Genomic DNA, 27,270 nt, shown 5'->3' with positions numbered 1-27,270 from the left:
TTAAGGCCTTGAAAGTCCCAACCCTCAAGTACCTTTTCAGCAGATCTGCACAGCCCCAGACTGGCATCCCCAGGTGAAAGCATGAGACAAATGGGCTTTACAGCCAACAAACACATGCTGGCTTGGACCAAGCTGTGAGAGGAATCCAGTCATGGACCCCAAGGGCCCTCAGAGAAACTGGGATCGTGGCAACTCTCTCTTACCCACCAGTGACCCCCTAGGACTGACATTTCAGCTGATCTCCACTGCCTCAGAGCTGACACAAAAGATGCACAACTCCCAAAATTAAAAGGTCTGTCACACATGAGGCTCTGCCCCCAGACACAGGCAATGCAAGCCACTTTACATATTTATACACATGTATGCAACACACATATTCACCCACATACATGCTTCCTATGCAAAACAACATAATATCCCCTGTGCCAGGATTCCTGGGAAGGTTCTTCACGTTCCTGATGCAAAGCACAGGGGGGCCATGCAGGCTACAGAGCAGCACGAGGGCTCCATCCCCAGTGCTAATTTACAGGAGCCACTGCCAGAAATAAGCCACTGATGTCATGGTTACATAAGGCTCTGCCTGTGTTCCTTAATGCCTCTGGTGCTCTGGGGTGCACAGTGTGGTACCAGTGCCCAGCCATCGTTCCCATCCTCCAGCATTTGGAGGGAGAGCAGACAAGGAAAATACACATGCTTTGCCTGTCCTGCAAAGGCACACATCATGGGAGGATAGGGGATAACCAGAGTTAACACACAAATAAATCTCCATGCTGTTGATTCCCCCACACTTATTACTGACTCCTATGCATTCTACCACAAATATTCTCTTTGATGCTAACAAGGAAGAGGAGCTGCAAAGGCTGCAAGAACACTTATGCCTGTTACTGTCTTACTTGCAAACTTGTCTGACTATAAACAAATGTAAAACAATTCTTTGTATGCCCTGGCCAAACTCCTAAGGCTATGAAACGAGCTTTCCATTATTTGTCATCAGCAGCACTTTATACTGCCCTGAATGTGAACCCCTGCACCACTAATGGCTGTGCCCAGCACTTAAAAAGCAAGGTTTCAGGTGTGAATTTTAGTTATACCTAGGACCTGACACAGAAGCAGGAGAAAAGGAGTCCTGTATAACAGAACATACTGATAGCCTCTGGAAAATGCTCCACACAAAATCCTATGACCACAGTGATGGAGAAGGGATCCTGATGACACCCTAATCACCTGTACTACCCTGACAGAGCAATTAGGAAATACAGTGGAAGAATTTAATTCACCAAATGTAAGAGAATGGATACCACTGCTGAATGCAAAACAAAACCACTAAGGACAAGGCAATGGCATTAACTGAACACAGTGCAAATATTGCAGCTATTTCTCAGGAGCTAACCAAGCCAAAATACATTGTCCTACTCAGCAGTTCCTGCTTGTCCTGCTTACACTATCACTTATTTTTCATAGTTAAACATTTCTGTACTTTGACATATATTTTCAAAAGAATAAAGAAAATATAATACAAGCTTTCATTTTTAAATACTAAGCAATTCCTTCAAAAATATATATATATATTATTCAATCCTGGTAGTAAACTTATGCTTATTCTTTCTGCTTTGATTACTTAAACAAATATTGCATTGAAATTTTCTCACATGCCATTCCTCCTACAGACATCTCAGCAGAGAGATCAGTGCACACACAGGATCTTCTCTGCCCTAGAATTACACCCTCGCATCAGCTTCTATTTTACAGCTAAGCTGTTTGCTCTTTGTCTCTAAAACTTACCACAAGTTTCAGAAGATTCTTCCAGGAGTCCTGCAGACAGTGGGATAGAAAACTTCTCCTTGGTGATTTTCATTGTGCATTTTGAATGACAGTTCAGATGAGGGAGAGCTTTTTTGGTGTTAAATTAATTCTTCTGCTGTAAATTTCATACTTCTGACAGGGTGACTACATCCAGGCTGATAGGCTGCAAAAATAATTAAAAAAAACAACTTTCACCATGCAGAAATATGCAAATATGTATCAACTGGAGCACAAAATGTCTGTCAGGGTTTTCTTTTCTCTGCTTTTGTAACTCTGGGGCAGCATATCAATATTAGCTGTGAAAGAAAGGCTGCCTGAACACTGCATTTAGATCTTGAACACGCTAAGAGGTGTGTGCACCAGTGAGCATCTAGAAGTTGGACTTTCACAAAAACAGCCATTTTTTAAACTGGGTCCTATGTTGGAGCATAGGCAGGGAAGAACGAGACATTTTTTGTGCACACGTTTTAACCTGGCAAGGGCAGCAATTCTCAAACAGTTCCCCAGACAGCGACTCTGTTCTTTTGGTGTCCTTTTCCTGGTCGATGCTCCCCTCTCGCAGTGCCCGAGCCGTGAGATCGCGCTGCGCGGAGCGACGCCCTTAGTGCGGAGCCTGCAGCGTCCCTGCAGGAGCAGCAGCACACGGAGCGGCGCGCACAGCTCCCCGGGGATCCCCGCCCTCCCCGCGGGCCTTGCGAGCAGGGCACGGCGGCACTGCCGCGGGGGCCAGCGCTGGGCAAGGACTCCCGCCTGCCCCTGGGCTGGCCGGGCGCGGAGCCCGCACCGCCACGGAGCACAGCGGAGCGAGCAATGCTCCGCGACAGCGCTGACATCAGCGCCTCTCCAGCACCTTCGGGAACGTTCAGCACGAAGTTTGTCTGGCAGGCAGAGTGACTCTGGTGCAGGCAGTGGTGGCACCTCACCTGGTAACTGCACAGCTGAGCCTGCCCTGAGGACACTGTGGCTGTCCAGGAAGCCGGAGATGGAGCCCACATTGCAAACCCATCAATGGCTGCAGAACTATCTCAGGCCTCCCCCGAGAGCTCAGCCCGGCACAGACCCACCCTGCAGCGCTGAGGGCCGTGCCCGGCGCTCCCCAGGGACTCACCCCATGGCACAAACCCACCCTGCAGCGCTGAGGGCCGTGCCCGGCGCTCCCCAGGGACTCACCCCATGGCACAAACCCACCCTGCAGCGCTGAGGGCTGTGCCCGGCGCTCCCCAGGGACTCACCCCATGGCACAAACCCACCCTGCAGCGCTGAGGGCCGTGCCCGGCGCTCCCCAGGGACTCACCCCACGGGCAGCGTGGATGTGCAAAGGTGGTTGGGGTGAGCCCCCCTGCAGAGGCAGGAGTTCCTGCTGCCCCGCTCACACAGATGCCTGCAGACACCTCAATGACCCCTTGAGCAGTATGAGTAGCTTGACAATTTAATCCTTAGTGGTTGTTACAGTGCAAGATTTACCTTTAAAAACACTTGTCCCAGACCAGTTCAATATGTAAATAACCCCCACATATCTTTAATACAATTAAATGTCTTTTTATATTTAAATTATATTTAATAAAACATATGAAATATTAGATTTAATGGTACCCATGCAGAATACATGAACACCAACTTTCTATAGCAACACATATGCTGTTGGACTCAGCAAGCAATTTCTATAGTGGCAGGGTGATTACTTTCAATCCATACTTCTAAACACGTGTCTCAGAGCACTAATGTATACTTTAATTACTGTGCCAAGCAGAGGAGCACATAATAGCAGCTATCATTTCAGAACTTTACAGATATGGTTCACTATTTGAAAAAACCCTTCTTAGATGAACATTTGCTTTACAAAAGCAGCAGTCTTGGTCTTATAGATGTTGCTTAATTTTAAAATCAAATCACAAATTTCATGATATTCAGTATTGTTCTTAAAGCCTCAGCTTCTGCAGTTATGCAATTACACGACACTTAACAATTTTTAAGACTAAGTATATCTCTAACCCTCGTGTTCTATGCTTAAAACATGTATCCTAGCAGCTCAAAAAGTCAGTCAAGCAATGGAAGGGGCTGCATAGGGAGGATGTGCAGTCTCCACGCTCCAAGGCTTTCATTATCCAACTGGATGAAGCCTTGAGCAGCCTGGTCTGATCCCGGGGCTGCCCCTGCTTTGAGCAGGAGGCTGCACGAGATGCCTCCTAAGGCCCCTTCCAGCCTGGAGGATGAGTCTATGACCATCCTGTGCTGCTGACCACTGCTGTCTAAGTAACATCTTCTCTGGAGCTTGTCTCTTCTCAAAATATTTTATTTGCTCTGCTCACTCCTTAGAGCCCCTTACTCTGACACCCTTCAGCCCCTGGGAAAGTGTCTTATCTGACACCAGTGGGGTTTTTTTCCTCAAAGTACTTTAGCAAATACTGCACAGTCCACAAGTCAGTTTTGGACTGCACTAACATGAAAAACAGAGGAGTGAAATACCTGGAAAAAACTCTTCCTCATCATGAACAAAATCCAACTTCGTTCAGGACATTTTTCCTCTTATCTTTTAAAACACGCAACCCCATATCTGACCTTGACATATCCTTTCTCATAGGGGTCAAATCAGCTGCTAAAAGTGCTGGTATAAGTGTATTTCCACTATTTTCTTCCTGCCTATGTTGTACATTTTCAGCTCCCAAAGCATACTGCAGAGATCAAGAACAGCCCTGTGCAGGCAGGCAGCTTCCACACAGAACAGAAAATCAAAGCCTGGCCCGTGAAGCAGAACTCTCCACATGTGCCTGTTTTTATGGCTCCTGGAGTGCTGAGTGTGACCTTACCAACACAGCACCACACGAAGGAACCAGAAAGTGTTGAGCTACCTAGAACCAAAACCATCTGACATTTGAAAATGCTCATCTGGCTCTTACATGAGGTCCTGGGGACATTTTGGTACCCCAGAATTTATTACTCAAGTCTAAAAGCAGTGCAGAGTGAACTCATTGGAAAACATTTACTAGGACTAGTAAGAAATACACACCTCTAAGAGGCTACCCCAAAGCAAGTCCCAAACACAGCTAGCACAAACCTATTACACCTTTATTAGAAGACCACCTTCCTAAAGCAACCACTTTAATTCCTCAAATGCCTCTGCTTAATTTCTTTGTCTTGTCCAGCTGGGCTCTAACTTCATTTTGCCTATGTATGTAATTTCCCCTAAGAAAACATCAAGTGGACAAATCAGGTTCCTACTTCTGGCACCAAAACACTACTGAGCTCCATTAGCTATTAAGGGGTTTCAAACTATGGCAGACACATCCCTCAAGGCTCACTTAGAAAAAAATATAAAAACACAGGTCTAAGCTTGCCAGACTGTCTGCCTCTCACATTCACAGAAACCCTCCTCAGAAGAAAAAAAAAAAAATCTTTATTATGTATGAGGTGCAGACCATCTGCGGCGGGCACCGAGAGCCAACTCCAAAGCAGGGGGAGGAGAGTGTTCCCAGCTCGGGCACGAGGAGCTGGAGCCTCAGCAGCTGCCTGCGAGCAGGGCAGAGGGGCAGGGGCAGGGGGAAGGAGGCTGCACCAGCCCTCCCAGGGCCAAGGATGGAAAGGCACATGGTTACACACAGACTGTGTGTAAGGGCATAACAAGAGCCAAGAAAACCTGGTGGAGACAGTAAGATCAGCCAATAAAAAGAGTTTTCTAAGAGCACTGTTTCCCTGTCACAGTGGTGGAAGGAGCATATGGAAAGGAAGAGATGATAATATTACTACTCTGGTTTTAATGCAGACCACTGAACTCCTCACGACGTGGGAAGCAAGAATGGCAACAGCAGCAAACTGGAAGCAACAAAGAATACGGGAAGGCTTTCTTTTTCACTCTTGAAAGAATTAAACACATCTTTCCATATTAGTCTTTTAAATTTTCTTAATTCTCTTGACACCTCTTTTCCCTACTTCACTGCTCATATCTGTACTAACTATTTACTGTTATGCATGCCATACAGCTCAATAACGTTTCATTTCTGAAAAGGAAAAAATAACCTTGTTTTTTAATTTTAACAACTGAAACTAGAGTTACATTTAATCCTCCCACCAAAAAAAAACCCCAACAAAACCCCGTGAGAACATTTTCTAAGTAAACCCATGAGAATATTCTCTAACATCTAGTGGCTTGCTATGCCTTTGTGTGTTTGCAGCCCAACAAGCGGGAGAGAGTTCCAATGGCTGTAAACCAACTGTGACCAGGTAAATATGAGTAAACCTTTCCAAGTGACTGTTGCTGATTCTGTCAGGAAACAAATCTACTTAGAGCTCTCTCAAGCCAAAATCATCCCAAGTATTTGTCCTGTTAAGTAAAAGTCTGCTGGTTTTTTAAACACTACAAATTAAACCCTGCTTTTGCTGATATCCCTGGCTAAAACTCCACTCATCTCCCTGGGGCCAGGAATCACCTGGAATCTGAGTCTGTGTATGGGCTGATCCGGTAAATACTTACCCATGGCGGAAGGGGCACTGACATTTGAGCTCTGTCCCACACCGAAGTGCCTCTTCCCTGGGTGTCTGCTCCACCTGGCTGCTGGAGATGGGGCTCTCCATGCTGGATCCGTGGGCACAGGCCTCGGGAACGCCGCAGCAGCTCCACAGGGAGTGATGTGCTTCCAAGGGCTCCAGCTGGACCTGTTGGGGGGACACGAAGCAGCTCAGGTGTGGGCACACGCCCCCCTCACAGGCTCTGCTGAGGAAGCCCCAGTGCCCAGGAACAGGGTGGAGTGGGGAGGCTGGGGCAGCAGCAATTCCAACCACCTCCAGAAGGTTTGCCAGAGGCTGTCAGTCCTGTGCAGAGCCCTGTCGCCTTCGGTGCCACCCACACCTGCAGCGGAGCCTGAGCTCTAACTGAAATATGCCCTTTTCAAATGGGCACCAGGACATCGCTTCCACTTGGCTCAAGTACTACAAAGACTAAGAGAAACAGCGTGGAATTGTTGTGCTTAAATTTGCTTCTTTATTTAAATTAAGGCCATTTCTGCGTACATGCACCAATCTCCCTAGAAAACTTATGGAGTGTACCCCTGCAACTCCATGAGGATCTGCACTCACCAGCAGAAATCTAGACCAGCCCTTGCTGAAAGCCCTGCCTTTTGATCCACGGATCTAGGAATACGGTAATGCCTCAGCAGGGAATTTTAAGTTGTTTCCCAGACTGTTCCTGTATCCAACTGCAACCTGTTTATTTTGACCTCAGTTCTTAGAAACTGTTGATGCCACGGTAGAAATATGCTGTGTGTTCCAACAGGCAACAAACAGCCCTAATGACAGCACACTCCATCTGTGCTGCCAGAGCACACAAGCTCAGCCTATAGCTCGGATCCGCTCCCGGGTGTGCAGGGACCAACCTGTGCCGAGCCAGCGCCGCGCGGGACACCCTGGCACGGCTGAGCCCCCCGGAACAGGCCTCTGCAGGAGCCCAGGGCAGCCAGGGAACACACCAGCAGCACTTGGATTCTCCCCTCCCTGAGCTGCTGAAAGTCAAGCTTTTAGGGTTTTTTAAATGTTTCGAAACTACAAAGTAAAGAAAGCTGACTCAAGAAGTGCCCATGCTCTCCAAAGGTAGGAGTTAAAGTGTGCAGAACATATGGCACTATTTACAGCCCTCTAACACGCTGGATTCAAGGGAATTTTCCATCAGCCTCGGACTCTGCAAAAGGTACATTACAGAAAAATGCATGTGGGGATCCTTTAATTTCTCTTGCATCTTCTCTTCTTATAGGATGCAGCTGTGGAGCAACACCCACTGGTATTGGTAGCATGGAACTGCGATCCTTCCCTGTTACCGAGGTCTGCTACCAATTACCATGGATTTAGAGGCACTATATAAAAGACAGTGCTGATTTGTTTCTAAATTTGTATCTTGATTAAACTGTCAGGCTATAGCACAAATGCAGAGCTTACCTGACTTTAAAATCCTACTACAATAAATTATCCAAGACGTGCAGTACAATTTAAAAATGCTTATTAATGGATCAATACTGTGCATTATGGTTAGATTTTACATTTGGTCATGCCAAATTAAATAGAATAGAAGCGGTATTTTATATTAAAACTGTAAATTCAGTGTGTTCCAAATAAAAACTGTATCTTAGAAGAGACAGTGAAGCAGGATTTAAAAAAAAAATCATGTTGGCCACCAGACTAACAACTGCAATATTATTTTCAATATTATTTTCAAAATAATTTTTAACTGTATTTTGGCACACAAACCAGCAAATACGAAAGGCCCAAGCTCTGTTCTCAGGAACACACATGCAGACCCTCATAGGTCAGATCAGCGTTTTTCAGCATTTACCCCTGTAAACAAAGCAGCATTTGGTCTCACCCTGTTAAAGCAAAGCCACTTCCCCCAGAATAGCCTCAATGATACTGAATGTATTTTAACTACCCAGAATGTCAACATTTAGGATTAGTGCTGTAAACATACACAGACATTGTGGTCTAATGAAAGAAAAAGTCAACATAAATACGGTGCAGCAAAAGTGAGATCAGCCATGCAGGACTTCCAAAAAGCAGTTTAGGAATTAAACTGCCATTATTAAAGCTACTGCAATTATTGCACTATGACTTTTAAAACTCTCAGGGTATACTGAGCCGTTCTGCATAATGCAAGTAATTATAAAAAAATAGATTAGTTTTCCATCATGATTACGAGTCATCGCTGTTCCTAAAGCTTCTGCTTTTAAAACCAACGTTGTTGTATATTCTAACACAAACTTCCTAGCTTGTTTTTTCATAGTACTCATGTAAGAAAACAGCTATTCTAAATTAATTAATCATCATGCAACCTTCCAGAGAGGGAATATATGATAAAAGTATTACACAGTGAAGTTCGGGCATATTTTTATATCCTCAAAAGAGGGTAATTGATCCTCCCCTCTCCCCAGTTTCAAATGTGGAACTTGGCTGCTATGGATTCTTTCCCACACAAATCAAGCCTTAGCTCTTTTGAATTGAAACAATATGGGATGAGTATTGTGGGAAATTTTTTACTATTACTGTAATTTAAAACTTTCTGTACCCAATTTTGCATTTTCTATAAATCAAAAACCCATTTCACTTAGGGCTACAATTAAACAGAGGAAATCAAAGACTAACTTCTAAGCAAGTCTTGCTATTAATCATAGGATGAACTAGTAGTACAACTACTTTTACTGCAGTTCCTTTCTGCCTGCATTTTCATCTAAAGCTTGGGCTCTTTAGAAAAGACTGGGCCACAGACGAGCCAAATTAGCTGAAGGTACCCTGAGACACAGGGAAACCCCACGCGCCCTGCTTGCTCCAGAGCCCCACGGCCAGCCCCGGCACCCACAGCACGGGCCAGCCCAGCAGGCAGGGCACACAGCCCTGGCCCCGTGCCACAGCCACAGCCTGCCTGGCTGCCCAGCTCCACGTGGGGCTGCACAGGGACTACACGGCCAGCCCAGCAGGCAGGGCACACAGCCCTCTGCCCTGCCCAGCTCCACACGAGGCTGGCACAGGGACTCCAGGGCCATCCCTGGGCCCCACAGCACGCAGGGCACACAGCCCTCTGCCCTGCCCAGCTCCACACAGGGCTGGCACAGGGACCCCAGGGCCATCCCTGGGCCCCACAGCACGCAGGGCACACAGCCCTCTGCCCTGCCCAGCTCCACACGAGGCTGGCACAGGGACCCCAGGGCCATCCCCAGCACCCACAGCACGCAGGGCACACAGCCCTCTGCCCTGCCCAGCTCCACACGAGGCTGGCACAGGGACTCCAGGGCCATCCCTGGGCCCCACAGCAGGCAGGGCACACAGCCCTCTGCCCTGCCCAGCTCCACACGGGGCTGGCACAGGGACCCCAGGGCCATCCCTGGGCCCCACAGCACGCAGGGCACACAGCCCTCTGCCCTGCCCAGCTCCACATGGGGCTGGCACAGGGACCCCAGGGCCATCCCTGGGCCCCACAGCAGGCAGGGCACACAGCCCTCTGCCCTGCCCAGCTCCACATGGGGCTGGCACAGGGACTCCAGGGCCATCCCTGGGCCCCACAGCACGCAGGGCACACAGCCCTCTGCCCTGCCCAGCTCCACACGAGGCTGGCACAGGGACTCCAGGGCCATCCCCAGCACCCACAGCAGGCAGGGCACACAGCCCTCTGCCCTGCCCAGCTCCACACGGGGCTGGCACAGGCACACACAGCGACTGGGGTGCGACGCTGCCGCTCCAGGAGCCACCTTCCCCCTCCAGGAGCAGCCACGGAGTCACGGCTGCTGCCTGACCCAACTGAACTGAAATCACTGTTCTTCTCCTTTCGAAACAGAAAATCACAAAAGCGGTGGATTCCAACATCAAAATTTAAATTTCAAATATGACATACGAACGCAAAAATTGAGAGAGGAGTGCAAAATGAAACTGTGTGGAATATGTAAATGTAGGGCTTCTGTTTTTTCAAACTGGAAGTCAAAATGATGTATTTTTATTTTCTAAAAAGAAAAAATGCATCTTGATTGCTAGACAAAATAAAATATGAACTCGCAAACCAACGGAAACATGTTTCACCCAGCTGTCTTTATTTTTTTTCCTCTGTCTCTGTTTCTCAGCGAAGATTTTTTTATGTCGTTTCATTTTTTTCATATCTTTAGGGAGAGGTTTAATGCCTCATGGTGTCGGTCTTTGTAAAAATCCTACAGAGGTACAAGTCACCGCATTATTTGTGGCAGTACATCTACAGTAAGAACAAGTGATAATAGTAACTTGTTCATAAAATATATGTTCAAAATAAAAATTTGTTTCCAGTTAAAACACAGTCTGAAATTTATATATTCCACGTTTAAGAGGAACCTTTTACTGACTGCAAAGTAAAATTAAAATGTACCTTTTAAAAATTTCCATTTTTAAAAAATAAGCTGTTTTTTAAAAAGAAAACAGTTGTGAGGAGTTTGGGGAGTTACTGGAAGGGCTTCCTACAAAAACAAAACAAAAAACTTCCCAACACTGACTTACTACTCAAATACCGTGATTCAATAAAACACAAATGGAAAAGTTTTCACCTCTGAGAAGACTTAGATTTAAAAATTAAATTTAAAGATTTTAAAATTAAATGACTTACTGAGACTATAGATTGAAACATTGTTTTACTATTGATTTTCCTCCTAATGAAGATTTCTCATGTACTTGCCACTCTCATTCTCTCTGACAACGATCCCCTGGAGCAATCAACACCTCTGTTTCTCAAAAAGTGCACCGAGACCATGTCAGTCCGGCTGTGGCACAAGGAGCTCCAGGAACCTGCTCCTCCTCTTGAGCAGCCCTTTCCCCGAGGGGACAGGGGAAGCTTCCTCCGACCTGCCCATCGGCCAAAAGCAGGCTCTGACTACACAGCAAAACAACGCCTGCAACCACAGCTCTGCCCACCAGGAATTTGGGAAAGACTGGATGTGACCTGACCTGCAGAGTAAGGAAAGAAAAAGTGGGCAAAACCCAAAAATCAGACACAGAAGTTTGGAAGTCTTGTGCAAACAGCATGAAAGAACTGGAGCCCTCACTTCACACAGATAGCCACAAACCCTGCCCAGCTCCACAGTCCGAGCTGCAGCAGCCGAACCTTCTCTTTTTCTGCTCAGGTTTATCACATTCACTTCTCCCATCTGACCTCAGCCTATGCTGCACACGGGAGAGGAACTGCCTGCCCCGGCCAGCTCACATCGCTGCTGGTGCTCGGGACACCCACAGGCAGCTGGGCCTGGAAGGGGGATTCCAGGACCCGATCCCTGAAAGCACTCCTGAGCCAGCTGGAGACACTGAAGGAAATGCAGGCACCAGAACTGACTCAGGCCCCGCAGCACTCACCCCAAGATTGTCAGAACCGTTAATAATCAGGCTAAAAAGCTGCCAAATCGAGCAGAGGATTACCAGGAAACATTTCAGAAAACTGTCTGCAGCAGTCCTGTACTTCCACTTTTGGCTGGAAGCACTGGTTTCCCACACAGTCCCGAGCAGCTGCGGACGTGGGGAGAGGGGATGCAGTGGTAGGAGGGGGAAAGGACATGGAAGCAACACAGTCTGTGACTACCAGTGGGTGCAAAAGTCAGTTCTATGCATAAGCATCTGCAGGATTTGATTGTCACAGGCACACTTAGTAAAAAGGTAAGGAAAACTAAAGCCAAACAGTGTTTCCAATATTCCTTAAGCACACTGGCCTGCTGAAGTGCCCACGTGGTGATATCAGTGTGGTTCCACGTGCTCAGCCCGACGCTGCACACCACGTGTGTGTCTGGAGCACCCAGGAGAAGGAACACTGTGCACAGGGTGACTGAGACACCTGCTCACCTGAGCCCACTGCCTGGCTCCTAGGACAAACAGAACCAATCCTAAACTCAACTACATTCAGGCAAGCAGCAAGGTAAAAAGAATGGAATTGCCAGAGGAAAAAAAAAAGAGCCAGCAAACAAAAGATTCAAAATATGCTTCTGCCTTTATTTTTAAAAGCTCCTGCCCAGCTTTCTATTCTGCAGGGTGCACATAAAATGTTATGATTTGTAAGTTTTAGTTTTCATGGTCATTGTTCAGTATTCACTAAAGGGGCAGAGGGTTGGTTTTGGTTTTTTTTTTAGTCAATGATCTAACTAACTTCTCCAAATAATCTTAAGATGCTGTCAACATACTGGATTTTAATTACTTGCACAGTACTGTCCTAAACTGGGAGGACAACAGACCAGGCAATTTCACAGTATCTTTCTCTTCAGCTGTTCTGATCAGACTTGGACTCTGATTTGGGGTGTATTCATGCAGATGCTGAGTGTGTTGCAATCTCTCCTATTACTTATGAACGCATAAAATTCACAAGATGGTGGTGATGAAGGAAACCTCACGGCAGGTAAGAGAGAGAGCAGATAACCTTTCCACTTAGGGAAAGAATACTTCCAAATTTTGGGAGACGAGGAGTCACCTCCTAGAGCTGCGAGTGAAGGTCTCTGTTCAAAGGCAGGCAAGGACTAGAACAGCAGCTGCAGCCCAGAGCTGGACTGTCAGACGGCCCCTGTGCAAAGCGGTGCCCAGCCCCTGCAGCTCTGCAGGCACTGCACGGCAGAGCAGCCCACAGCTCTCCCCTCCCAGCTCGGTGTTCTCCGCTGGGCACGCTCTGTTCATACACCATTGCTCACAGAAGGAATCTCGGGGAGAGACTCAGAACCAGAGTTACCTCCAACTTACAAGGGGAGGTGCTGAGGCACCGAAGGAGGAAGAAACCTGAAGAGGTTCTTACGATTACACCCAAAGCTGAGTGTAAAACAATCTCCCGACTTCTCACTCACTTTTCCAGACAAGGGCACCACAACTCCTATGTACAAATGCTTCATCAAGCCTAATTTCTGGACAGTAGTATGTCTAGATGCGTATTTTACAACTTAAAGGATATTATATTAAAGGATAGAAGAATGACTAGAAAAACTCTCCAATCAAAATAATCTGCAGTCCCAAAAGTGTTAACCCCATCGATTTTGATGGCACAACAGAAATTACTCTTTGTACCCATTATTTCTCCCAGTGGCTCATGGTACACGAGGGCCAGAAAAAAGCTGGAGGCTGTCTGAAGTGGTTTGAGTGGGACTTAAACCCCATGTAGGCCTTGCACTGCTCATCTGCACTCCGTGAAGAATGGCTTCACTTTCATTAATTGCTGTTAGGAGCAATACCCGCCAGACAGCCACTGGTCACCTGGAGAAACCTTTTCGTCCTGAGTGCTCTGCAGAAATGCTCATACAGAGCTGGAATAGAGTCTGCAAGTGCACTGGCAAAGTGATTTTTCACTTTCAAGCTTGATCTCTTGATATTAATTGAACTGTTAGAGTTTTCTATTTGTTCTTCCACTATTTGCAACCTTAGAACTAATACACACAGCGAAGGCGTAGGCCTGTTTTTTCACTGATTAATCTTCAGGAGAGCTTTTTAGCACTTCCTGCTGACCCTAATTACTCTCCAGTGCAGCATTTTAGGTTAAATTGTATCTCGGGAGGAACAGGCCGATGACAAGAACAGTTACAAACCCGAGGGACTGGATACAGGCACCCTCACCCCCTTCTCCAGGTGAAGTCCAACCCCCCAGCAGGCGCGTGTGGGCCCTTCTGCCCATTCCACTTGGCAGGCATTGGAAGTTAAAAGGCTTGCAGCAGTTACTTCCACAATAACGGAATTTTAGTGCTTCTGTGTCCAGCCCTGAACCTTATATGGGTGCAAAACAGCCGTATCCAACTGACGGTGTAAAGAACTCTATTTTGGGAAGAGAATTACCCTCATCCCCCCAGTTCCTCGGAAGGTGGTAAAGCCGACTGCCGGCTGCGGCCCCGGCGTGGCAGGAACGTCCCCGGCAGGGCCGTGCGGGCACAGGGACGGGCAGGACCCTCCCCAGGCAGAGCTGGAGCCCCGTCCTCCCAGAGCTCAGCTCTGCTGGGCTCGCTCCTCCCTGCCACGGCCTGCTCTTCACAGCACTGCCAACACCCTCCAGCTGTCTCTCTCCCACATCTGCCCTCTCCTGCTCGGGACTCCAGGCCACCCTGTTCCCAGGTGCTATTCCTTGCCTGCTTCCCTTAAGCAACATGGTTAAGTTTTGATTCCTGAAAGCATTTGGGGGAAAAAAAATACAAGCACCTCATGGATACCATTTTTATCCTGTTAAATACCACCTCCGAAAGCAATTTCTGTTACAGAGAAGAAAATAATTGCTACTCTAAGTAAAGTGCTAAACAGCATCTTAAACGTCTACATGTGAATATTATATATTCAACTACACTTTTATTTACACCAAATAGGAGTGTACCCATACAAAAAATACTCAGATCTCATATGTGAAACATATATATATATAGTACAGTGGGTTATACTGTAAATGAAATAATTTTATAGGAACATTCAGAAGGCACCAAGAAGACAGTAGAAATAATTGTTTTAGTATAATTTAAAATGTAAATGTCATGTAATATGTAATTTAAATGTAAATCTGCACCTTAAACCTTCAATCCATCAATGTAAATCTCCATTTAAGAAAAAAAATTTCCATGTGATCATGTTAATTCCTCTTTCTATAATAATTATAGAATGAGAAATGTATAACCTTCAATTAAAAGCTAGTAACTATCTTCACAACAGACTGAGTAGGAAAACTGTTTTTAGAAAATGGTTACTAATAAAAATAGATTTTAAAATGTTAATTATTTATTCCCATAATAACTAAGCAATCAAAAGAACCCTATATTTCACACTGCATTAAAACCAAAACTAAACCCTACGATGAACCCCTGCAGCAAAATTTGTATGTGCAAGGCCTTTGGTCCTGCAACAGTTTCCATCCATTTTGGCATAATGCGGTTGATTCCTTCTGTGCCCCCCGCAATTCCTAAGTGCACGCTGGAGGAGGAAGAATCCTGATGCTGTGTCCCTTAAAACCAGGCCTCTGACCCTCCTTGGGTTAGCCTGGACAAAGCAAGAAGGTGCAGAAGCTCACTGCCCAAGCCTGAAGGTCGGGCACAATGTGGCGTTCTCTAAATGCACTTTAAGAGCCATTCGAGTTCAGCTTCCCACATCAGGATTTTAAATCACTGTTACTTTGGTTTGAGAGTACAATCTAATACTCTCTGATATCTGTGGGAGACTTTCCACCAACTCAGGACTGGATATACTGTTTTGTTTCCTATAGACAAATAAGACAATACATCTCATCTGCCAAAGGTAACAAAAGTATCATGAGAACTATCCTTTCTTAAAAAAAAAAATCTGCAACCAGAGGGAAAATAAATATAAAAAAAAATCATTTATCAAAGAAGAAAATCTTTTGAAAATAATACTTGCTGTATACATAAATGTAGAAGTAAATACACCAGAGCTCTTTGTGAATGGGTGGCAAAACAAATACAGTGATCAAAATCTCTTGCATGCAACAAAACAGCCTTCCTACCCTTCTGCACACTGCATTCCAGCGAAAAGCAAGAGCAGCTCTGAAAAGACTGCCAGTGCATTTAAAAGTCCACGCCAAAGCCTTGCGTTCACCAACTCAGAACAGCCTCAACTGGAACAACTGTCCACCCCAGACACTGGCAATATCTGCAGCTGCTTCACGACTCCTACATCTTGCAGGAGAAAACGTGAGTGCCCTCTCCCCCAGAGCAACCCCTCCTGGCCCACCTTTCCCCTGCAGCCCCCCCGAGCAGTCACTGTGAGCAGGGTCCAGCAGGGACACCCCGAGCAGCGTCACCATGAGCAGGGTCCAGCAGGGACATCATCACCATCACAGACCCTCAAAGCCACTGGTGCCAGAGCAATCCCCTCCGCTGGGGAGCACCTCGGCCTACAGGGCTGGGAAGCACAACACCACTCACGGACTTCTCTGAGCTACTCAGTGCCTCCCCCGGCCCCCCAGCATTAAAATAAGGAGACCTGAAGGTGCTGCTGCTTGTTTTATAGCTCCTGAGATCAACTGCTCACAGCATATTTTCCTATTTTTGAAATTACCTAAAACAAGGGAAAAAATAGAGAAAAAGAAAGAAAACAAATAGAAAACTATTTTTTTTCTGATTTGGCACTCTAGAAATATTTGCATCTGTAATTATAAAACCACGTGAACTCTTTTATTATTAAAATTAAAGCTGCCTTCTCCTTCTGGAAATGTCTGCTTACACTGACAAAAGAACTTCAGGAGCTGAATGAATGCCACAGCAAACATATCTGAGTGCAGGTATCCGAGTACATGGGCAACATGCTAAGTGTCCCTCAGACTTAAAGTGTGGCAAAATATCAGTCAGCAATTCAAATGCAATCAATCAAAGGCTGTAGAAAATGATGACTTAATTAATATTTGATAAAGGTATATTGGTTATTATAATAATAAATTCATTTTTCCTTCACTCCTCTTCCTTCCCCTTTGCAAAATATTCTATGGGTACGCAAAGCAATTTACTTTTCTATTTGTGCTTTAACAAGTTTGAAAAGAACAAATCACTTTGAAACTCCAGACAAATTGGACAGGAGCTAAATGTTTTCCTTGGTAGATAACAGGATATGATGGTCGAGGTTAATTTAAACTTACGTGCATACATAAAAATAAATAGGCAGTACATTGCCATCTCAAATCTATAGACTCCTTCCAAAAAGACTCCCCTAATTTAAATAAAGAATGCATAAGGTAATGCATCAGCTACACACCAAATATTGACCCAACATTCCCTCTTTTTTATTCATAGAACTCACATTTGGAGCACTACTGAGATGAAGCTTTTTGCAGCCTCCTCCCCTCCCCCCCAGCTTTTTTCTTAAAGCAAAACAACAAAACCTGATCCACGCTTAGATGTGTATTTTGGAGCATCCTGCCTGGACAATTTTTATGAGTTTGGAAAAGTTTTGTGGAAGACCCTGAAAACCACTATAGCAGTCAGATCATCATTGCAAACTATTATGTACATAGGCTTAATCCAAATCCCATTTGAAGGCAGTAGAAAACCCCCCGTCACCTTCAGAGGCCTTTGGATCAGATCCTTTGTTTCCAGAGGTACGGAATAACAAATTTCCAATGTATGCAAGAGCAAACAGTATACAACTACTAAAGAAATGGTCACATTAATCTGTGAAAAAAGACAGGTTTTACAAAGGGCAACTCAAAATGAGGAGATCTTATATTTGATGGTATATATTTCTAAAAAAGAGGTTGCAAAGGGCCTGATCCTGGGCATTTTATTCCTACATATCCCTCTACAAATGAAAGCATCCTGAGCTGAATTATGTACTATTTTGGAGAACACAAGTCAAATATAATGAAATCCTACTGGTACTGGAGATTTAAAATACCCCGTGTGAGTGCAGAGGAGAAATCTCTGCACCATTCCTAAGGAAATGATGAGCTTGTTTGCTCACGAGTGACAAGTTCCAGGCCAGGTCCATCAGCGATTTCACAACGTGCACACGGCCTGCGTTAGTGAGGATCTGGTAGAGGAGGATTGCTCCAAAGCCCCTCAAACCCGACAGAATTCAGCTTGTTGTGGGTCAGGTACGGGGTCAAACGCACAAACAAGTCCAGGTTTGCACAGCCACTACAGTTACAGTGGGGTAAGCTCAGCACTCGCAAAAAGCGCGTGTGCACTTGAAAACATCTCCCCATCCACTCTCCACGTACTGGGCTCGCTCTGCTGAGGAATGTCTATTGTGCTGGCTACAGGGATTTCAACTTTCTGTCTCCTGGCTGTACCACTGAGTCTCGCTAGCTGCAGGCCCCGGACACACGAGCACTCATCTCTGCGAAGATCAGACGCATTTTCGGGCACGCAGGCTGTGCCAACACCCATGGAGCCACGACGAGACACGCTCTACCCCGCGTCTGATTTGGGAAACAAAGACACGCCAGCGTACCTCTAAATTATCCCCCCCCAGACAGGTACAGGCACCATAAATCCAAATGAGAAGCGTCTGGCAGTGGGGCTTTGTTGTGCATCCTGGACCTGCCCGAGCACCGCCAGTGCGGGGGGAGGAGGGAGGGCTGATCACAGCACCTGCTCTCAGCTGTGGTCGACCGGTGCAGTTGGGAGGAAAACGTCTCACGGGAGCGTTCCAGGTTCCTGAGGGAAGGTGCCGGCTCACAGGCCTGCCCTGCCCCGCACAGCCCGCCAGCCAAGGCCTGCCCAGGCCGTGCTGCCACCGGAACGTGCGGTGCCACAGGAACGTGTGGGCGAAGGCCCAGTGCAGCACAGAACCCCTCCTGCTCACAGGGGAGCCGCTGAAGTGCCGAGTGGATGGGAATTACACACCCCATCCTAAAAAAAAAGATTTTTTTTCCTTTCCAAAACAAAACTGGATAATAATAAGGCATTCCTTTCACTCCTCCTTTTATTTCTCCTTAGCTGCTACAAAATGTTTATGGATACTTGGCACGTACTTGGAGAAGACAGTGCTGTACCCACACGCCACACAAAACACAACCCAGCCTTACAGCTCTATCGATTCACTGTATTCCAGGAGACGAGAACCCGGGACGGCACCCACAGTGTATCTGAAAGTGCTAACTCCAGCTCCATTCCCTTTCCCTTCTGCACCTCCTCCCTTTTCCTTCTCCTTTACCCATAATAAAATCTCTCTTACCCTGATCCTAACCTGGCAGTGTGTACCCGACAGAACTGCAATTCATTTTAAAAACTTTCAGTAGACTCCCCACTTGCCATCTCTGACAGCAAGGATGCCGTGGCAGCCCCCCTGCCTGGGCTGTGAACCCGCTCCCCCGGGATCAGCCCGCTCCCCCGGGATCAGCCCGCTCCCCCGGGATCAGCCCGCTCCCCCGGGATCAGCCCGCTCCCCCGGGATCGCCGCTGTGCCACGCACGGAGCACGGCGCTCCTGCCAGGCCTGGAACACATGGACCTTGCCCTCGTGTTCCCCGCTCACTAGCACTCGGTAAAAGACAGATTTTTAGTCAGGATAGGTGGGAGCTTAAGAATGGATCATTCACTTATCAGCAACACCTAAAATATCCTTTTGAAGGACAAATATCCATTTGGAGGATGAGGGAGAAAGACGGAGTTGGGAGCAAAACCAGTGCATCTTAGATTATTTTCACTGTTTCCCTCAATTATTATCTGAAAATATGCAAAACTTCATCTTAGCCAGCTATTAAAAAAATAATATTTTAATTAAGCAAAGTATTGTCTATGCTTCTAATTTTTCATTCCGTGCACCAAACATTTTGTACGAGAATCTTGGCAGTCCAACACAAAACACTTTCAAAATGTAAATGCTCCAGCTCACGTGCGTAATTCCTGAAGGCATTCATCTGAGGGGCTGAAGAGTTCTATCTGCAGTTATATTTCACATTACAGACTAAAAATAATTTTAATTTTGAAACCTGGAAATCACCAATCTAATGAACAGATTTTAATCCCTCTTCAATTAACATGCACATGGTCTTCCTGCACTGCTGTGTTCATTTTCAGCATGCTTACAGAAATCCTCCCTGCGAAATGAACCAGGCAATTCTGCTCATTTTATGTTCAGAGACATCATTTCTAGCAAGCCACCACAAAATAATGAACTAATACACCAGAAGCAATTTTATATTCCTTTAACTGCTAGTCCTCAGCAACAAAACAGCCCCCCAAGTATTACAACCTAAGGATAAAAAAAATCCTCTTTAGATAAACGGCATCATTAGGAGCAATACCACTGAGCACTCTGAAATTTCTCAGTGAGGAGTGTTCAGCAGTTTATGATTTTATAACGACTGCGAGTTAAAACCCTCAACTAATATTTTATCTGCACTGTACTGTGTAGCTACTACAGGCCTCTAAAAACTCCTTCGAAGAAATTAATTTTAGCTATCACCAAGCCATATGCTCCTAAATTCCTTTCTTAATCTACACAGTTCACTAAAACATTCTCCAGCTACTTTTGGAGTGATCAGCCAATAAATACTGTTTTACTACTTACAGTTATGAGTTGTATTTCAGTTTATGTTGCCATAAAACACCCCTAATGCAAAGCCACTATGGAGATGATTTTGATACAGTGCTGTCAGTGGCCTGAATTTAAAACTATTTGTGTATAAGCACTAGGTATTTTCCAATTATTTTGTAGGGGTTAGGGTTTTTTTGTTCGGTTTGTAGACAAAACCCCCAAACTTATTTGCATTTCTTTAGTTATTTACTTTAAATCCTAGACATAAATAAAATTAAAAGATTAAAATAATTTACAGAAGTGTCCCATTTTTTTCCAGTGTAGAAAAAGCATTTTATTTTAGAAATATATACAAAAGGAATAGATTCCTCGTAAAGTATCTTTAAAATATATTAGTTTCCAGGTACTTTAATTTGCACATGGACTTGTCTATATAAAGAATTCAAAGTAAGTATTATCATAGGTCGGGCAATTTCATAGTAGTAATAAATCTAAAGCGTTTAACCATCTGTCAAATTGCGCCTAACTCAGAACATCCATGTCCACATGCTACTTTGGTCTATAAATGGCATTATTCTAATATTTAAGTGTTCTACTTAAAATAAATTCCTTCATTAACAGCCGAAGAGAAAGAGAGTGGGAGTGCGCGTGAGCATGTGCCCGTGTGCGCACGTAGAAGAGAAAGAGAAAATACACTTATGGCACTTACGGACCTTTAAAGGCCCGGAAAAATAGTTTTTAAAAATATCTGATAAAGATGGCAATTATAAACCGATCCCGAACAATTCCAGGTATTACAAAATTTAAATACGAACCCTGAAAATACTTATGTTCAAATTCACGTTGCCAGGAAAATCAGGAAGCCCAGCTGTGCTGAGGTACAATGACTGAAGATGATCCCACAGTTACCTGCAGAGCCAGGAGTTGAGCAATGCGGCCGCGGCCCCTCTCTCGTGTGTGCCCCTACAAACACACCCCACGCACTGGCTGGCGGCTGCCTTGGAGCTGCTCAGCACAGGGATGCTTAATAATGCTCCACACAGGCTGAAATATTAAATAAATGTAAAAACTTGCACCGCCCAACTTTGCTTCTTCTCTGAAGCTCCCTTCTCTTTTTTTTTCTCGAAGGGAAGGGGGAAGCGCCATTCAGGAAAGCAGCTATATTGTGCTCAATGAAGGCAGGACTGGCACAAGTCCTAGAACATTTGCATTCAGAAATAAAAGCTGTGAGCGACCTTTGTCTGCTAAGAAAATGAAGCTTGCTGGTTTTAAACAGGCTAGCAAAGGGAGGGGCAGACTCGATAGAGAAGGAGAAGAGAACCTAAAAAACAGCAACAATAGCAAATATTAGTCTATCACATCCCTAATCGCCAGCAAAGCAATCCTCCCGCACGAGCGCGGAGCTCGCCGGGCTGATCCCGCACTCCTGGTTAATCATAAATGCGCAGGCAGACGCGAGCCAATGTGCCGATCCCCACGTAGTTCCCAAACTTGGTTCTCCCGGTTGGCATCCCCCGCGCCCCGGCGGGAGCAGCTTACCCGGCAGGGCTGGATGCGGCTCCGCAGTCCCCGCGGGCGGCGCGGCCGGGCAGGGCCTCGCCCAGAGACCCGCACCGGCCCCGCGGCAACAATGGGCGGCTGCGAGGGTGGCACGGACGGCGGAGAAGGGAAGGGAAGGCAGCAGGGCAGGCAGGAGGGAAGGGAGAAGCCAGAGGAGGGAGGGAGGGAAGGAGGGAGGGAGGGGGAGAGACGGAGGGAGAGAGGAGGGGAGGGGAAAAAGAGAAGCGTGTTAAGCTTGTCTGGTAGTTAACAAGTCTTGAATGAAGAATGTTAGCAAACAGACAAACAGCATGTCTGATGCATGCTAATAGTCCTGGCTTCACCACTGACACTATGAATAATTCAGTAGAAAGGAGGGAAAAGAAGAAGGGAGGGAAAAAAAAAAGGCGCCCTCCACCCTCCCTTCACGCTCCCAAACGTCTGCAGAGGAGACGGGAATAAAAAGTGTGCCGCAACTTTCTCCTTCCCACCCATCGCACAGAAAATATTCAGCAAAAAGGCCGGTCGGGCACCAGCCCTTTCGCCAGCGCTCGGAGATATTCGGTTCCTATTTTTGTTGCCTATTAATCTCTCCCCCCCCCTTTACCGCCTATTCTACTTCTTTTGTCTAGGAGCTGGCACCTGTCCCAGAGACGGCATTTTACTGCACATCCCCTTTTGCCTCCTCGGCAGAGAAGAGAGGGGGGGAGGTCTGCAAGGACGAAACAGCCTGTGCACCCCCTATTCCCCCCCCCAATATTTCCATTCCAGCCATGGTCCAATTACAAGGGGTTGGAGGGATATCACCCGCCCTATTTCACATGGCGCAGATACCTACAGCCATTAAAAATATATTTCTATAAAAGAGAAAGAGAAAGGCAGCGAGAGGCTCGTTCCCTGAGCAGCACTGCGCACTGGGAGCCGGGGGAGGAAAATCACAAGTAAAAGCCTTCATCCTCAGAGCACACGAACCAGCAAAGCCCGAGTCATTGCTCAGGCAAAGGAATCCATTTCCTCAACGGAGGGAAAAGGGAGAGAGGGAAAAGGATGAGCAGAGGGCGAGCCCTGGGCGCTTTGCCCTCCGCATTGGGATGTACAGCGCAGGAGAAGCGAGAACCAGCCCCGCTCGGGAACGCTGGGAGAGGAGAGGAGGGCTCAGGCAAGCAGAGGAAAAAGAAGATCCTATTTGCAGCATTTTTAAAAGTTCTGCTCTGGCAAAGGCCGTCTGAAGGGGAGGCCCTTGCAGCAGGAATGCGAGCAGCGGCCGCCTTTCCAGAGTCCGGCCTCCCCCTTGTGAGCGACTGGAGCAGTCTGGCGGAGGAGGAGGAGGAGGAGGAGGACGTGAGCCAGCGAAACGCAGCGGGCTGGAGCTGATGATGAAAGCGGCACGGCCCTGCGCGGGCAGGCTCCTTCCATCCCCCGCAGCCACGGGCACACGGACGGCACCGAGCCCGGGCCCGCCGCGACCCCCGCGGGCCGCGATGGGGACCCGGAGGGAGGGAGCGGAGGGAGCAAAGGCGCTGCGCTGGAACGTCAGTGCAGCCACGCTACGGCACTGTGCTTGACAGGGCAGCGCGGCTAATGAAGCTTTCACCGGGGGGGAAGCTGGGCCGGTTTCTACGGAAATACTGCCGGGATTCATACGGAGAGGAGAGGCTCCCCTTTACACTCACACGTACCTCCACGGCTCTGTGTCGCACAGCGGTCCGCCAGGACCGCGGACTGCAGCACACACACACACACACACACACATAAAACCAGCCCCAACCCACCGAGCTGAAAATGGCTATTTGAAAAAGTAAATACTGTATGTGACAAAAAAACTTTGTGATTTTGTTTTCTCATGCCCTTACTTCCAAAGCAGCTGCACAGCCAAGCTCAGGCTGCTTGGCCCTTATAACTCTCTTGGCACCGAGTCAAAAGCTGATAAGCATTTGGGCGAGACAGCTCAACTGCTGTGCTGGAAGAAAAACAGCTGCCATGATTGCTGTTTGATTGAGAGCGCTCGCACACACTCACAAAAAACATACCGGGCTGCAAGGACGGGCCACAAATGCCTGAGGATTCGGCTTCAGAGGATCAACACACATTTCCTTTAAAAAAAAAAAAAGTTTTATATAGTTTTGCCTCCATTCTCCCCCCCTTTTCAAAGAAAACGTACCCCATCGACTCGCTTTTCTTCTTCCCATCCCCCCTCCATAACCTCAAGCAAACTCAAGGAATTGTGCCAAAAGTCCCGTTGCTAGTTACCAAGTGCATTTTTTTAAACGTCCCTTTGATACTTCTTTCCCTCGTGCTTGCCATGGAATATGCAAGTAAGATAATCTTTCCATTACTTACAAGCAGTAATTAAAAAAGGAAAAAGAACCTCTAGCTCAGCGTTCCTTTCCCTCTTTCTCTCTTACGGGGCAAGAGGAGGCAAGCGAGGGGGAGAAGGATGTTTTTGCTCTTTGCCGAGTCCAACATTTGGCTTTTTCCATTTGTGGCAGATCACTGTAACGCTATTGTAAAACAACTTCCTGCCCCTTTTGGCTCACGTTCCAGAAGCTGCTCGGCTAAGTTCATAGCACAAACTTTTTTCCCCTTTGCCGAAGAAGACAGACCAAAAAAAAAATTCCTGCAAATTATTTTCCCCCTTTTCTGGCTAATGGACTCAAAGGTGAATTTATCGCAGCTCTTTAAGAATGTTACACAAGAGACGTCGGTATCCCAGCTGGATAATTCCTAAGATGAAAAGGTGGGGTCATTATAAATATATGTCTGTGTGTGTCTGCATTTTAATTTTGTCATTTTGAATTGTAAGTCTCAGTACCCTCAGGTGGATAATGAGCTAAGCTGCTTCATCTGCGGTACTAATTTGTGTATCTATCATAGCACAGATCATTGGCTCGGTACATCCAGCCTCCTACTTTCCAATTGCTTTTGTACTCTAAGGTGACCTGCATCTCTCTTGTCAACCTCCCTTCCTCTAAATGCCTGATGAAAATACCCACTGGAAGCTCCTAAACCCTCTCTGCTAGGAACGGGAGACGCTGCAGCCTCTCTGCTCTAAGCCAAAAAGGAAAACTAAGGCCTCCACAAGTTGCTCTCTCACGGTCTGTCCCTCCCTCCCTCCCTCTCCCTGTTTCTCTCATAGCAACAGCATTTCTTGGTGCGCCTGCTTTGGCATACATCAGCATTTCCACCGTCCAAGTGTCCTTCTGCGTCACATCTCGCCATTCCACCCAGCCAATGAAAGCTCCTTCTTGCGATAAAAATATAGAGACTTTTGCTGTTATTGGTATATTCAAAATTTTTTTTCGCGTGCTTTCCTAACAAAAAATGTTGTCAAGCATTTGATTTGCCCTACACTCAAGGGGGGGAGGAAGGGGGAGGGAGGAGACTGTACTGGATTCAACCTTGAAGAGTCTTCTTTGTGGAAAATATGTTACTGTAAGAAAAAAGGGATTACATAGTTACTTAAGCAAAGTCATAGTTGTCCCTCTTACTTCCTATTGATTTTGCTTATGCTATCATTGCTTTCCTGATGTACTTTTAAAGCATCTAGGCAGCTTCAACTGATCAGAAAAGTCAATAGCGTGTGTTTCTAAGAGTTTGTAAAATATTCTTCGGGAAAAAGAATATATTAATTGATCTTTTATTCCCCTAAATATTGATCATGAGGTGATAGGAAAAACTGCAATGGCACTCCCAGACGTGAGTCTCTATCCCACCCCAAGAGGCTGCTCTCCAGCACAGAGCCCTGCGGAATGGAGCACAGCTCCCGAGTCAGAGACTCTTTCCAGGAGGCACTCCCTTCTCCCACAGCCTCCCAGGTTGTTCTGAGGGCAGCAGGGAAATGCCCAGCCGTGTTCAGGCTGGTGACAGCGGCTCCCTCCGTGCCCGAGGTGTCCCAGGGGCAGGGCAGCCGCTGGAGCCGCGGGCACAGCCTGTGGCAGGGCTGGAGCAGCACAGCCCCGAGCCCAGCTCGCTGTGCCCAGGCCTGACTGCCACCCCCTGCTCCCCCAGGGCACAGCACCAGCCAGGAGGCACAGGGGGCACGGGTGGCTCTCCTGGAGCTGGCTGTGCCCAGCGACCGTGACTCCTGCAGTGCCACAGTGAGGGAATCTTTGTTACACATTTCCCTCCAGCCTCAGATCTCCAGAAAACGCTCAACCACTGGCATTCGGAGGAGAATAAACATTTCCTTTTGTAAGCCAAATATATGTTTTATGGTTTACCCTTACCAACTTTTTTTTTTAATGGTGTGAAACCACAAAATGTTTTTAATATTTATTTTTAGGGAATTATAGTAAAAGCATACTAAAGATTATCAGGACATAGTTGACAAGATATTTAAACAGTAACTTTCCCACAAATTTTTATTTTGGTAAAATGACACCTAGTAATTCTGACCTCTAATAACTTTGGTCTCTACTGCATATAGACTGTGGATGCAGAGGATATGCGTGCCTAAATTTTGGGTGGTTAAAAAGTAAAAGCAAGCAAAATTTCTGCATAACAGCCTCAGCAGCAGACAGCCATAATGTCCAGCTAAAACTCTTTATCATTTTTGTTTAAAAATAATGGCATGACATTCCTGATAGTATTTATTTTAACAGAACATGCACAAATGAGAATGTTAACCCTGCCTAGAAAAAAAGAGATTACATGCAAGAGTACAGGTAACAACTTTTAATGCCAATGTAAAATAACAGGCAGACCTAGTTTTTAGGGAAGGATTGGACTTAAGTATACAAGGAGCTTAGTTCACAGTGTTTCACTTGTACTTAATCAGCTTTCTGAATGACTTTCCACCCTGTTTATCAGACACTTTAGCTCCTTATTTATTTGTATGCTTTCTATATAAAATATCGATCTCCTTTTTCTTTACTCTCCGTGCCTACCCTTGATTTCTCACTGTTGTATAAACGTGCAAACAGCTGTGGTTCCTCCCTGCTTTTGCCTGCTCCTAACAGGGACAGTTGTGGTGCCTCCGGAGGGTTCCAAGTGCCTCGCCTTTCCACACTTAGGGCTCGGATTCTCCCACTGCTGCCCTTGCTCCAGGAGATACATTAACGTGTTCTGTCTGTCACCACCCTGGGCAAACTGCACTGAAAGTTGTCTAACTTTACATTACCACAGTACTAAAAAATAAAGATTCGGGAAAGAGGAAAACAATTACACAACGTCCAACTAGTAAGTTTCACTTAACAGAAATGGAATTCCGAAGAGGGAAGTGGAGGAGATATTTTAAGATTCAGTATGCCTGAATAAACTCAAATTATGTAAACAGTAGCAAGTCAGTATTTTCACACCGCAGTTTATACTATTACATAATTCTATAACCTCTCTCTTTCCTTTATCACAAGTTCTGCCTATCGGAAACTCATTATAAATTCTCCTGCTGAACACTAATTCATTTGCTTCTGTTTTAACTCAGAGCAGCATCTCTTGTTCTTTGCTCTCAGTTTGCTGTGATACAGACATCCACACTGAGGTCACCTCTGAACAGACTTTTTTGCTTTCCAGACAATATAGTTAA

At 46.3% G+C, this 27,270-nt stretch overlaps 1 long non-coding RNA gene across 1 annotated transcript in view; it reads right to left on the bottom strand.

The window, feature by feature from the left end:
• LOC116786540 overlaps nucleotides 1-27,270 on the bottom strand; it is a 155,595-nt gene that overhangs the window by 61,091 nt on the left and 67,234 nt on the right. The window contains exons 3-5 of the long non-coding RNA XR_004356987.1: nucleotides 23,777-23,839; nucleotides 6,272-6,453; nucleotides 1,783-1,966 (exon numbers count right to left, since the gene is read on the bottom strand). This is a non-coding gene — a long non-coding RNA (uncharacterized LOC116786540). The remainder of the gene's footprint in view (nucleotides 1-1,782; nucleotides 1,967-6,271; nucleotides 6,454-23,776; nucleotides 23,840-27,270) is intronic.

The sequence above is a fragment of the Chiroxiphia lanceolata genome, chromosome 5 (assembly GCF_009829145.1).
Source record: "Chiroxiphia lanceolata isolate bChiLan1 chromosome 5, bChiLan1.pri, whole genome shotgun sequence".
NCBI lineage: Eukaryota > Metazoa > Chordata > Aves > Passeriformes > Pipridae > Chiroxiphia > Chiroxiphia lanceolata.
The sequence above is the reverse complement of the archived record's forward strand: the minus strand, read 5'-3'. Positions and strand labels throughout refer to the sequence as shown.